The following is a 14,778-nucleotide window of genomic DNA, read 5'->3' as shown; positions in this document are numbered from 1 at the left end:
AGGCCTATGCTACCTACCTGTGCTAGGTATATCTAACATATCACCGTACTCAGAAGACAAGTTCACATAACTAAAAACACAATGTATGGCTAATAATATTGCCTAATAACGGATATAACATTCATTTGTTCTTCACAGTTCTTTGCTTTTTCATATAAGTACCACCATCAACTTCTGCCTATTCAAATTATTGAGAGGAACGCGTCCCCCTGTCCCCTCACCTGTGACGCCCGTAATTGTTAACATATTCGGTACGTGCAGTGCAAAATTAGAAATTGAAGATCATCCTGTCGGCGAGTGTGAAGTACATCAATACCTGTGTATTCTACGCATCAAGTTCTGAAGTATGTAGATTTTTAATTTGTGAATCTATATTAATATGAAAAATTGACAAATTTGATATTGAAAAAAAGATATTGGATATACTGACACCGATATTCCAGTAATGTGTCGTTCATCCACACCGAGTAGTTCGTTAAATAGCAAAAGCTCAAAACTGGAAGATATTAAGAAGAACGGTAGGTCCTACAAGCAGTCACGGATACAGCATTATCCATTATCCATTGGCTTAATCATAATATTGTTGTAGATAAAGTAACTTGTTCTGTTTGTAGGATTGTGGTGAAACATATCACTAATCCAAAAGCGTATACCACATCCGATAAGAAAGCGATAAATGCATAGGTCTTTCAGCTTTTCATAAAGCAATAGACAGGATTAAAATCCTCGAAAAAAATTCTTTTCATAGAGCAGAAATTCTGACGTATAAATCTATAAACAAAGGTGTAAATGTATCGCCGTCGCTGTATGTTGCGAAATGAAGTGAAATGAAGATGGCAAAGTTATACCCTTTGAAAGTCTTATCATTCCTGATATATCTTGGCCTGTAAATATTAGCTATTGTCGGACATGATGATTCTAGCTCAAATCTTAAAAAGTTACTTAACTTTCGAGTTGACGATGTTTCTGAATTCAAAGATATGCTAACCTTGCTATCTAAATAGATATAGGTGGATATCTCAGAACATCCCAAATCAAATTATAAACGTTCTGTTGCAATACGTTCAACACAATCTCTTAGATCAAATTATGGAATGTGATCGTTGTTCACTGATCATTGGCGAAATATGTGACAGTTCGACTGCGGAACAAGTTTCAGTTAGCTTTCTCGCCGAAGACAGTAATTTGAATGTGGATTTTCTTTGAACTGTACCAAATTAATTATTCAACCAATGAAACTTTATTTTCACTTATTAAAGATATAGGTATACTTGCTGGATTCAATATAGATACAACAAAATGTCGCGGACAGTGCTACGATGGTGCTACAAACTTAAATTGGTATTTAAATGGCTTGCAAAGTAACATCAGGGTAAATCCTAGACAATTTGCCGCCCCGTGCTATGGCATCATTTGCCGCTCCCCTGTTTTCTCCAGAAAGAACAAATCTTAAAAGCCACGATTTTAAGTATGGTACTCCACCATGAACAACAAAGGAGAGGGATAGTGCACTCGAACTAAGAGAGGCCTGAACACTACAAATACAATTTCTTTGTGTCTGTTTTTTCTTTAAATAATATTCTGTTATGTTAGTTAAAGATATAGCAAACACACATACAGAGAAAAATCTAATCCTTTTTATAGAATTCAATATCGAGCTTCAGCCTCAATATATCAGTTATCAGTTTGCAATTCCAGTGCAACTAGCTCTTTTGTCATTATTTCTTGATTTTTCTTATACACCTGTTAAAAATTAAAAGGAAACTTGTTTCCACGTTGAATGATAAAAAACTTGTTTCTGAAAGAAATGCTAAAACAAATGATCAAACAAATCCCAGCATGAATTGCTTAATTGTTGTGAAATACAAGAACTCAATTCTCGAACACTAGCGAACACCTGTTCCAGTTATCACAATTTCAATATGAAAACTAGTCTTTTGTGACAAAGACTAGACTAGTTTTTATATTGAAGCTATTATAACTCGAAGACATAATAGCCAAAGATTCAGTGCTACATTCGGAAATATCTCCATTGGCTTCTGTCCTCAGCCAATAATATCCTGTTTCTTCTTTCTATTCCTAAGTATTTCTGCGAGGGATATCTTGATATTGTTTTCCCATCTGCGCCTGAGTCTTGTAATGTTCCAGTTTCCTTTGTTCATCGTTTCATGTATTATGAGCTATAACTGATATTAAGTATTTTTGTATTTTATTTGTTATAGGTTCGTTCGAAAGAAAGTTTATAGTAGAGGACTACATTTTAGTTATCTGCATCATAATTGAGCATACATAGTTATTGGGGCTAAATAACCAAGCGGGCAGTGCCAAGAAATTTATTCCAATTTAATAGAAAGAAAAGAAAAAAACGGAAAATGAAAAACAGTTTAATAATGCTAATGTTATAAAATATTATGTAATTGTGTTTTGAACAGAAATACTGAACATGTATTACGTACTTCTTTAAGTCATTATATACATCTATAATTACATAGCTTTTGGAATTAACCAATTTATTTGTTGTTGTAGAGAATAAGGTAAAAACTTATCTAAAATGTATATTTTTAAAAACTGCAATGATGATTCTAATGACTTCGTGAACAGGAACCCAGGTAGTTTTTTCTAAGAAAATGTCAAATCTCCTATATACTACCACTATGTACTAAAAATAAAAAAGCCCGTTAAAATTCTTGCCTTCCTTTCCATCAAATTCCAAATTTAAATAAAGTTGCATAGGTTATCCTCCAACATAGAAAATCCCCATATTAATCAAGAGTATTTGTAAGTTTTATATAGATAATGCATGCAATGTTTGTAATTTATTCTCAATGCACAGAGGTTAGCATACTTTTCATTAATTACTCATTTAGGTTATTTCTATTATTGTGACTGGTGTAAAATTAAATACAATTTTTTAAGAAAATATAATATTGAATATTTAAAGAAATGATTAAGTTGATCAATGTTTTCTAATACAATTAGTTTAATAAATAATTCATATTGAGCAACGAATCAAATAACACATAAATAAGTAGAAGGAAGATTACGGACGAACACAGTTATAAAGAAAATAAATAACAAAATACAAAATAATAATAATAATAATAATAATAATAATAATAATAATAATAATAATAATAATAATAATAATATAATGATCATATAGTATTAAAATGGTTTTAAACTAGTGAAGGACAAATTTAAATTCCAAGCTATCGTTATAAATTTTTAGGCTTTCCTGCTGTTTTGAATTAGTTATGTTTGAAAAATGAAATGACATTTTTGAGTTTTACGTCCCACAATTATGCCTTCTAGGCTAAAGGAAACGATGATAATGGGGAAATGAATGTAATTAGTGGCATGAAGAAAGTGGTAGGAAACGGAAGAACCCCAATAAAACCCACGCACACGGTGTTTGTTCACCACAATGTTCACGTGGCGCGAGCTGGGATCGAACCGGGGACCCCATGCACCAGAGGTGAACGCTCCACTTCCTTTTTCTTTTTAAGTTGCATATCTACTTATTACTAGTTTGTACTTAATTTTACTCGCTTTTTACTTGTTTAACTCGTTTTACCAGTAACCTAGAACGACAGAGAAACATCAAGGACAGTTAAAATTCCAAAGGCTTTCCCACCAGGAATCGAACCCGGGAACCCGTACAACAAAGCCACACGTGCTAGCTATTAGACCAGCGGGGAGGATATTACTAAGCCACCGCAGCCCCTAGTTATGCCTGAAGAATAAATTTAAACCTATAAATTGTTATACTTTATTTCTTTTTAGAGCAGTTGATATTATACCACGAGGCACTTATTGAACGTTAAAAGTCATTGAGAAGAAATTTGTCTATAAATTCAGAGTTAATACAATTCACAAATTCAGATAATTTATGTGCAGAAATTTAAATTAGCCAATCCTTTAGTTAAATTTTAGTAAATTCAGAAATAAATTTGATTTGGATTCTTTGTATATTGCAGTTAAGTTATTGTTATTAAAGCTCTATAACTGGAAATTAAATTCTATTAATTCTTCCTAAATAATTTAGTTAGTTTCTAAGCGAAGTTGTTGTAACATTAATTGAAGTAAATGAAAATATTTATTTTTGTACGATTTACAGATGCTGCTGAGAGTTACTGGAACTGCTAGGGTCACTCATACTTTAAATAATCCAACCATTTTTTTTTTTTTTGCTAGATTGTGATTTATGATTGTACTAAGGTATGATATCGATATACAGATAACCGTCTATCCAAAACCGTCTTTGTTTACAGTAACCGTGATAACCGTCTTTGCTTATAGTAAACCCATGCTATACGCATCATATTCTGGGTTCTGGCTGCCTCCACCAATTTTTACTTCCTAGATCCACTACCGATTGTTTGTAATTTTCTCTCTTTTTTATTTATTTTTGTAAACATAACACAAACATAAACAATTTATATTTCACTAAATAAACAAATTTTACTTCAATAAATGCACGTATTCGCTTCAAGGAGCTTCCAGAGGTAAACTCCCTAACCGTAAATCACCTGTTCAATGACATTACCAGGGACGTTGCTAAGGGGGGCACAGGGGGGCACCGGCCTCCACAAATCTTGGCTTGGCCCCCTCAAATATTTATTTAAAATTGTTACAAATTGTTTGTATCCAACAAAAAATGAAAAGTTATCTACAGTAAACTGAAATTATTCATACTTCTAAAGAAAGATTTTTTAAAAAAAATCCGTTCACAGGCTATTTCTTAAACGTTAAGTGAACAGTAATAAGGGTATAAGATCAGTAATTTTGCGGGCCGGGCGTCATCTTCGTTAATATTGCGAGAATCTTCCAGTCCTTAGAGTGACTATAACCTTATAGTAGCGTTGAGGTACTAAGGGCTGAAAATCTATGCGAATGCCGACTAAGCAAAAACTGTAAGGTCGATTTGAGTCAGAGGCTACGAGGGTCCCCACCCCCCTCCCCGATTGCTGGGTTTTGCAACATAGTACTTTAAGTTTTAATGGTTTTACGAGAAGGTATTGAATATATGTATTTCTAGTTGAACTTTCTTATTTTTATTATGTTCAATAACGATTCTGGCAAAACAGAGAATAGAATATGTTAACTATTTAGATCCTTATCTGTGTCTGTGCTGGCAACACTGCGGCTGAGCGGGAGATAGTCCGCAAATTATCGGGAGTACAATATATATATATATATATATATATATAGATAGATAGATAGATAGATAGATAGATAGATAGATAGATAGATAGATAGATAGATAGATAGATAGATAGATAGATAGATAGATAGATAGATAGATAGATAGATAGATAGATAGATAGATGTATATATGGGTTATTCCATTTGCAAATATGGCCCCCCAAAACTCAAGACTCTGGCTACGTCCCTGGACATTACTAGTACTTCAGATCTCTTCTCACAGACTAGAGCAAACATACAAATAGCCGATTACAATATTTTGTGAAAATAAGAGCAGTTGTCCGTGGGTTTACCCTTAGATTCCTCCCTCATTTCTTAAAACGAGCTGGCTCATAAAATTTACGATAACTATGAGTGTATAATTACCCGTTAATAGGTTGTATTATGCAAGCATTACCAACAAATTTAACAATAGCAATTGACAAAACGTTCTTTGTTCTTCAAATTGTAAATGAGATAGAGCAAGGGCATAAATTACCCATCGTTGCTCCTCTAAAAATTTCATACAAAAGGTTATGGGCCCAGTTATTTTGAAATCGTAGCCACAGGAATTAATAACTGAGAGCTATTATAACTTTGCCGGAATATTTTATTTGTGGCTTCACTTGTTAAAACGCTAGCAAGAACTTGTAGTTTAAGATTTCCAGCTAAAATACAATAAAAATGAGAAATAGGTCCGCAGCAATGTTTAGGTGCTTCAGACACTTATCATACATTCTTGAGTCATTAACAATTGAGAACGCATGCTGCCATCTATCCGCCAGAAATCTTAAGTTTTGCCCAATTCATTTACAATATTGAGTGATTTACACGAATCTGAAGATATAGATTACATTATTGAGTAGTGTGTGTCGAAAGAGAAGAAGAACGATATTTTTTAAATCGAATTCTAATAGTGAGGAAAAGTTGGGAGCGTCTATCCAAACGTGTAACTATTTTTTCTTTCTTTTTTAATTGGGCAATATCTCCATTTCGCGCATAGAAGTCAAAGCTTCGTCAAATTGTCAAAAATTTTATTCTTTCGAACACTTTGTATAAAATATAGTTTAGTTGTAATAGTTCAAAGAGGGCAGTAAGTTTTTCGTAGGCATGTAACAATTTACAGAAAAGAAAATCGAAATTTTACAGTATTTTCAGTTTCCGTGTTGGAACTTAAAACTCGAAAACTTTACGAAAAGAAGCACCTATTTATTTATTTATGTTTCGGTCTGCATGTACTGATTTTCGTTCATTTCTGAATTTAATAATGACCCAAAACTCACCACGTGGCGGTGGGTGTACTTTGAGTTCCACCCACACTCTTCCCAACCATGCAAGTATTGAAGGCGTTTCAAATCTATTTCTTTTCTATTCTGTCATAACTTTGAAGTCTTACTGAAATCTCGCACTTCAGATCGAGATTAGAGTGTAGTCCTAATAAAATCATCTCTATATAAGTTAAAGATATAAAAGTTGATATATGAAGTCCTAAATAAAAATAATGAATCACGTTTTTAATTCTTTCGAAAATTTCATTTCTGAAAGGAAAAGGAAGCCATATATATAATATCCAAACTTCCCTTTCTTTTTCGAGAAAGTGTTCAATGTGAGGATTCGCTTAAGTTTTTGTTAATATCAGTCGATGATTCAGATTTCCATACAATCGAAGACAAAATAATAAATAACTTGAATATTGAAGGGTCATATAATCTTACGATTTGAATAAAACAAAAATAATCTGTAAAGGTAAAGTTACAGGTATACGTAATAGAAAATAGACTTATTGATGCACTAAAGAACCACAGCAACACTGTGGAGTAAAACTGACATTGGTTGTAGAGAAAAAGTGAATGGAACTGAGATCAATTGTAGAGCATGTGGGAAAGTGGTGGGAAGAATGACCCGTGTGGTAGGTAAATGTATCTCTCACGCAAATCTTAGAATCTACTCGCATGATTTCATGTTCAATTAGTTACGTACTCATCTAAAATTTAAGGGGTTTTAACCAGGGGTAAAAGTGCTGGGGAACGCGGGGGACGCTGTCTCCCCACCTGCAAAAAAACATGTACGGCGTCCTTCCAGTACCTCAAAAAATACAATGGGCAAAGTTAGGCAAGGGGACGGCGTGACGTTATGCCGCTACCTGCCGTCCCCCTACCTTTCCAGACCTACTTTTACCCCTGGTTTTAACGGCAGATGAGTTTGAGCTTAGTGTTGAGAGAGAGAGAGAAGATACAACCTGATTTGATTATGGAGTATGTACAGTGCCTGATTTAGATGAGACTAAGCTATTGAAAGTAATGAAGCCCTTTATATATGTATCTTTCTTTTTCAGCGACAAAATGTCGCCATTTTTGGGTTTAAATATATGCTATATGGACCTAATAGATATCTAAATACGTTTACACATCAAATATGTATTTTATTAACTTACATATTGATCAACTTACAACATTTACAACACAATGCAAAATTCTTTAGAAACGAAATACAGACTCATAATGTAGTCTCTGAAAGATTGCTATAACATCAGATAGTAAGAGGTGTCAATATATTATGCAAATTGCTATTAATTATACAGGCCAAGTCAAAATGATGAGCCTGATTTCAGAAAGTTATTCTGTAAAATCTAACAAACATGTGTCATTGTGAGACATGCGCTTCGAAAGGTTAGCTTGCAAAGTTTAGTCTTCACCCAATGTTTCCACTTTCTGCAGCTTGGAGTCAGCACCGAGCAGTTAAGGAAAATGGCGTTGAATAGAAGGCAGAGATCTTTCTGTGTGCTTATTATCTTGTAAAACAATCTGTGATTAGTGTGCACATGACTTGACTCCATGTGATTTCTTCATTTGGGGTTTTGTAAAAGATCATGTTTACGTACCACCAACTTCCAACAATATTGAATGACTTGCGTGCCCGCATCACAGCAGCCATTTGTGATATTGACCGGAACATGCTGGAAAGGGTTTGGTAGGAGATAAAGACTATTCACACAGAGCCCGAAACGACTCAAAACGACACAAAAATGCATGTCTTCAAGTTTGGACATACTTTAATGTGTACAAATGAATTGCCTTCTAATGGTAGACATAAGGAAATATGTCGATTTTTTGACATTACGGATATGTCCGCCATGAACATAAAAAAATGAGCAGCTATAGCATGTCAAAATGATTTACTGCCTTGTTTTCATTAGTTTTGATGGATTAGTATGTTATGTTTTGATCACTGGGGATATGTTTGAGATGATATAATTGTACGTCAAAAATTTATGCACATGCGCGAAAAGTGAGGTGGTTGTCGTTTTTCTCTTGTTATCAGTGTTACCAAGGTAGCACTTTGTCGCTTGATCTAGAAATTTTTAAGGATATTTTTATCAAAAACAATTGGTTCTTTTATATTGTTAGAATAGAAATTTAGCACCTTTTAAATATTGTCCAGTGACTAAACTAGTATTATTTCCACTAAAATTAATATTTCTAGCATCTTCTTGCAGTGTGTTTAGTGACACAATTATTCACGTTCTTGGCAGTGTGTTTAGTATCATTACGACATGTGTGTGTGCCCTATTATGTACAGGTTTGACATATATTTTGTATGTCATACCTTGTCCTTCGGGCTCTGTGTGTTGGCTTGATTGTGCCGTGTTACGCGAGGTGCTCACATATAGCATTTGTCTATATTTTTTAAGAAAACTTTGACAGGTTACCTTTCTTAGCACGTTTAATTCACAAAATAAATTTCTGAAATCGGGTCCACCATTTTGACTTTCCCTGTATATAGCATTATTAATATATTATATTATAACCTACACACAATACAATATTGTAGTTAATAGAATGTATTTATATAATATCAATATCACCATAGTAGACACTGTTCATTGGAACAGGAGACTTTAATAGAGCCACAAGTAAGTTCAGAATCTACAAATAATCGCAAAGCAAAAGCAGATTGGTGATTCATAGTAACGGTATATCATGTAAAATAATATTGTCTAGCCCACTGCGTTTCCAATTTTCGATTATTTTTGTATATTTTGAAGATATTACAGAAAACTGTAAAATTTTAGCTGTACACTGAAAAAAAAAAAACATGCATAATTCCCCTGAAGTTTTTGGACTTAACGTACAGCAGACGTATAACTGAAAACGTATGTTTTATAATACTTTCTGTATAAGTGTTCCATCTATACGTACTTTCCGTATGAAACAATGTAGGCAGTAAAGATATCACATACAAATGGACGTATATAACAAATAGCTGACGAGGTAACATAAGCATATGCATGTGGTATACGGAAAACTGTTAGACGTCAGACATTCTGCAACGGCTTGATGTAACATCTAAGGGCAGTGCCTATGTAGCATACGGATAATGTATGCTCCGTGCAGATTTCTATAGTAAGCAAGAGGATACCGTATATTTGTACAATATACCGCTGTCCAGAGAACAAATTTTCCCCTGTGTAGTTTCATTTCGTCCCAATTAAGTCTTGCTACTGCCTTGTAGATCTTCTCTGCTTCCTACTGCACCAACTATGATCAAAGGTCCACTCCACGCTTCTATACGTGAAGGTCGCAACATTTCTGATTTCAAGATGTTTCTACTTAGTTTTATTTTGTAAAGTTAAACGTCTACAGAGATTCAACGTAGATAAACACAGTCTGAATATCACCTGGGGTTAGTAAGTATTGCTTGAAGCTTAACTCCATTTTCAACCAACCGTGTGAATGTTTTCACACTCTTAAAACGAGTAGGGTTTTGAGAACCATAAAAATATAGTTAAACATGGTATGGCCGTTGGAAACATATTCCTTGTTACACAAACAATATTAACATTATTTCCTGTGTTACTAGAATCATGTGAGGAAACTATTTTGTGGTACACCTTGTCTCAAAAAGGTTGAGCGCATTCTTTATTGCTGTTTCGAGGCAAATATTTTCTAAGTCCAACTTCGGGTATCTTCGGGAAAAAGTAAACCAGGTTCGAACCTCGAAGCCAACCTTTGGAATCGGGAAAAATCTTGCAGATGTGTTTTTCTTCTTTTAAATATAATAAGACTTGTTACCAATTATATATAAAAGAGCAACATTGATTGAAATACTTAATGATACAATATTTCGAAACTGTATTAATGCCAGTACATGCTTGTTTGTCATTTTGCTCTCCATACTTAATGGAATATTTAGATACGTAAACGAATCTTTCCATATGTAAAAGAATGGTGAAAGTTAAGACATAGAACATTATTCTCTCCTGAGTACTAAAATAAAAGTCAAAGTAGAACAAAAACAGCGTTTGCAGTGGATATGAATGTAATTATTATCTTAAATACCGTTATATATCGCTAGAAGTATTAATCGTGGAGTGCTTGTGTTAGCTCAGTGGTACGCCGTTGGATTTCATATCGTAAGGTCAAGGGTTCGGTTCCCATCTAAGTCAATGTTTTTTATGAAATTCTATTTTCCGCAATGCATGAAAAATTATATAAAATAATTACATTAAAATACGTCAGTTGTATATATAACATACAATCATTGCAGAACAAAGTGATTATTATGTTTAAAATATAACAGGTGTTCACAGTACGTTGGTATTCTATGATATATGTGAATGGTAAATACAAATTAAGAAAATAATATCATCGCAATAAATAAATTATGTAGTGTATTTATTTGGAGCTATTTGTCATCGGAAGTTACTTCTGAATTTTCTCATTACAGCAAGTGATATACGCTTTCTGAAAGGTAAAGAGACTATTCGGGTATAAACAGAAATTATTATACAAACTCCAATCTTCGTTACAGACACAAAACTCCCGATCCCCAAAACTACGTAAACAGGAAATTTACGAACACGAAGTCATGTCTAAGAGACTTATTTATACTCGAGAAAGAAGGCAGAATAGGATTTCTTTCCAAAGGATTTCAGTTCAATAATCTGCAAGGCTTTTGTATATGGATGTGGTCCCTTTCTCTCCGCCAATATATATAAAGTAAAAGCGATCGATATTAATGTCGAATCCATAGTTCTCGTTGTTGCAGAAATTAATAATTACAACTCCGAAAGCGCTAAACTCCAAATTTAACTCTCATCGTAAAGCTCCTTTCTGGTTAAGCGTATAGCGTACACGCTTTCGGTGTGGGAGACCCGATTCGGCCCCCAGCGAGAGCTCATGTAGTTCGCGTTAATTAGTAGGTCTACGTCTCATATAGCCTCACTGCTGACGGGACATTAAACTCAAAATCAATTCAATTGATTCAAAACCCATTATTATGGCGGGCGATAAAGGATGAAAAATAAAATGTCTCAAGTGACTGAGATTAGTGTCAAATCCATAGTTTGAGTTCGTGACACTGTTACAAACACAATGTCATTTAATGCCACGTTTTGGTATGAGCGACTATGCCTCCTGGATTTTGAATTTTCAGGAGCAACATCAAAAGCATTGCTCACACAGCTCTAAATGTTTTGATGTATGTATACGTGTCTATTCCAGCAAAACTCCGGAATATCTGGAGCAATTTTTACCTAACATGGGAGACATATTACTTTCAATCTAAGGAAAAAAATATTGTGGAATTCAGATACCTCAAGGGATTGAAGTTGGGAAGAGTGGCATGTAAAAATAGTGTAAAATGACTGATTGTAAAGTGTTATCCATTGTTTTCTCGGTCTTTGAGATGAGTAGTGAGGCACTCAATGGCGTTATATCCAAATTCATCCCCATCTTTACAGGATGAGGGGCTTGGAGATATGATTAAATAAAATGTAAAAACTTACTTAAATATTTGTCGAAGTAATAGTTTTCTGGGGTCGTGAAAGCGTTTCTAATAACTTTGGAATGTGGTTTGTAACCACTTCAAGATGGGCTCTTTAATCATATCAATTTCTCACCTTAAGAAGAAATTACCATCTCAACTAGTATATGTATCAAGCTAGCCTTCGCAATCGAGAAAAAATTGTGTAGATATATGTTTCGTCTTTTAAATGATATACTAAATTTAAAATCAGAGATTGAGTTGGTCGGTGGGTCAAATGGGTCAAGATTTATGAGTGGGTCAGTGGATCGTAGGTCAGCAAGGCGTGACCCACTGCGAAACACCATCACTGTGACTCACACTGACCCATTGACCCACCAACCCATTCTGCTCAGTGCCTTCTAGATAGCATTTTCTGAACACTGGCAACTTTGTCTACGTTTTACTTTCAAGACCTCCATTTTTCTTCTTTTTTTCATTTGGTTGTAATGAAGAAAGAAGTTCAGGCTCTTTTGGATTTTGATATTTCCAGTTGTAACAATGGCAATAGGACTTACTGCTTGGCTTTTGAGATGCAGGCTATGAGTTTTTAGAGGAGCTAACTACTGGAAAAAATTGGTTTATTACAAATATAACCTCTGAAGTCAGTAGAGAGGATGGCGTGGATAATGGATCAAACTTAATGACGATGTATTTTAGTGGGTCGGAGTTGGTCACAATGGTTCAGAGTTGTTTATAGTTGGTGGTGGGTCAGAGTGGGTCATGGTGGGTGAATGGGTCACGTTGGGTGTTGAGTCATTGTTGGTCAAAATATGTAGTGGGTCAGTATTTTTTGGATCAAGGTTTCATTGACCCACACCATCTCTTGTCAACATTGCACTAAAGAGGAGAGTTTCCGAAGGTGCGTGTCAGCGATTTTCTCAAATTTTGCACATAGATAGTACCCCACCAAAAAGCAATAAATCTCTTAATGGTTCAGAGTGCCATCTCACAGAACTCGAGACAGAGGGATTTGTTTGATTGGCTAAATTAAGACCTCAATAATTTATCCTTCTACATGCGAGATTTTCTTCATCGTTTCCGTGGCGAAGTCAGAAGAATATGCGGCAAGTAAACTTAAGGTTGAAGGTTCGTGCCCACCTTGGGATACTTGCTTTTTTCCCCTAGTGTTTTTTACACTCACCTGAATATAAACAAATCAAGCATATGGGCGATTTAGCATATTTTGGGGGAGAAATTTTGTGGTTCGTTGGCGTTTCGTTGAGTCTCTGCCGCTGGTGGTATAATTTTCAAAACCGAAGTGGGGCCACCACGGATCGTTGCTGCGGGATCACCAACTTTTGGTGAAATGTCGCCAGTTGCTCATCGGTGGTCCACTGACGCTTACGACATGGGGGTTTGTATCTGAAAACTAAGAGAATAAAGAAGCATGGTATCCATGAAGCCCGTTGACACTAATAAAAGTCTGAAACGATGAAACAGATGTCAACACCGGAAAACATGTATTTTATAATTTCAAAGATACCCCGTGTCGAGGAAAAAGATTTGCCCCAAGGTTCCCCGGTGGGTCTCAGGAGGGGTGCAACTCAAAATTTGAAAATGGTAAGGGGAATCAAGTAGTATGTCATTTAAAAGTATTACTAAAATTTAAAAAAAAAATGGTAAAAGTCACGAGTCTTTATGTTAACTTGTGCAAATTAGCGAGCGTTCAAGATGGTAATAAATCCTTCATTGAAAACTCCTTGACCATCTCTACAAATGTGAAACTGTGAAACTACCCAGAGGAGGTAAACACTTGTCTTACCATTGCAAAAGTATAATGCACCAAGGTAAAACAAGAAGCGACCCATTATGGGTTTATTACATCACTAATATTAAATTCTACGTTCCACGATTGTGTCTTTAAGCTAAAGGACAGCGTGATTGCGAATTATGAAATTAATGGTAGAATACAAAATTGACCCACAACCAACTATGAACCACTTTGAACCATTGTGACCAACTCCGACCCACCAACGTAATCAACTCTGACCCATGATCCACGTCCTTCTCTCCATTGACTAAAGAGGTTACACTTGAAATAAAACAAGACTGTGAAATTTTCACTTATCGGAGTTTGAATTCCTACCGTCAATCGCTCAAGCACCGCTCTGTTACAATACCGGTCCGGTGGATCTGACCTTTACGATATACAATGGTAAAGTGTTTCTCATCTTCCAAATTAAGATGAATTTAAATTTATCATATATAATTATTTCTTTCTTGGCTTACATATACATTTCAGTTGAAAACAGGATAAAATTTGAAAGTATCAAATCAAGATAAAGTAGACCAACGTAAGAAGAAAAGAAAGAAAAACTAGTTTTCCATATAATTAAGCATGCCGTACTAATTTAAAATGCTCATGAAATTAAGCTTGGAATACAAATGTTATGTCTATTTTTCTCACAACTTTATGGTTTGATTGCCTTATATTCTGAACAATCCATATATTAAACACCAGCTTCAGCAATTATTATATTAGAAACCAGTGGGTATAAAATGCAAAGGACTGTAGTTTCCATTCCTCAATTAGTTCCTCAACTAATATCAATCGTTTTCGATAATTTTTACAAATCAACCCATTACTAATTTCCAATATATAGAAAATCCCCCCCACCGCTCATAAAACACATTTTTAAAAATGCCAGGACACGTTCTGTTTATTTTTAGTAAAGAGTTATATACTGAATTTAAGCTCTCTAAGTTGAACGGCTTGTAAGATACTCAGTTTTTCGCAAAAATTCGGACACCTACTCCCCACTAAGGATATGTGTTATAATGAAAGTG

This window comes from Thermobia domestica, chromosome 7, assembly GCF_964235325.1.
Source record: "Thermobia domestica chromosome 7, izTheDome1.hap1.1, whole genome shotgun sequence".
Classification (NCBI taxonomy): Eukaryota; Metazoa; Arthropoda; class Insecta; order Zygentoma; family Lepismatidae; genus Thermobia; species Thermobia domestica.
The sequence above is the reverse complement of the archived record's forward strand: the minus strand, read 5'-3'. Positions refer to the sequence as shown.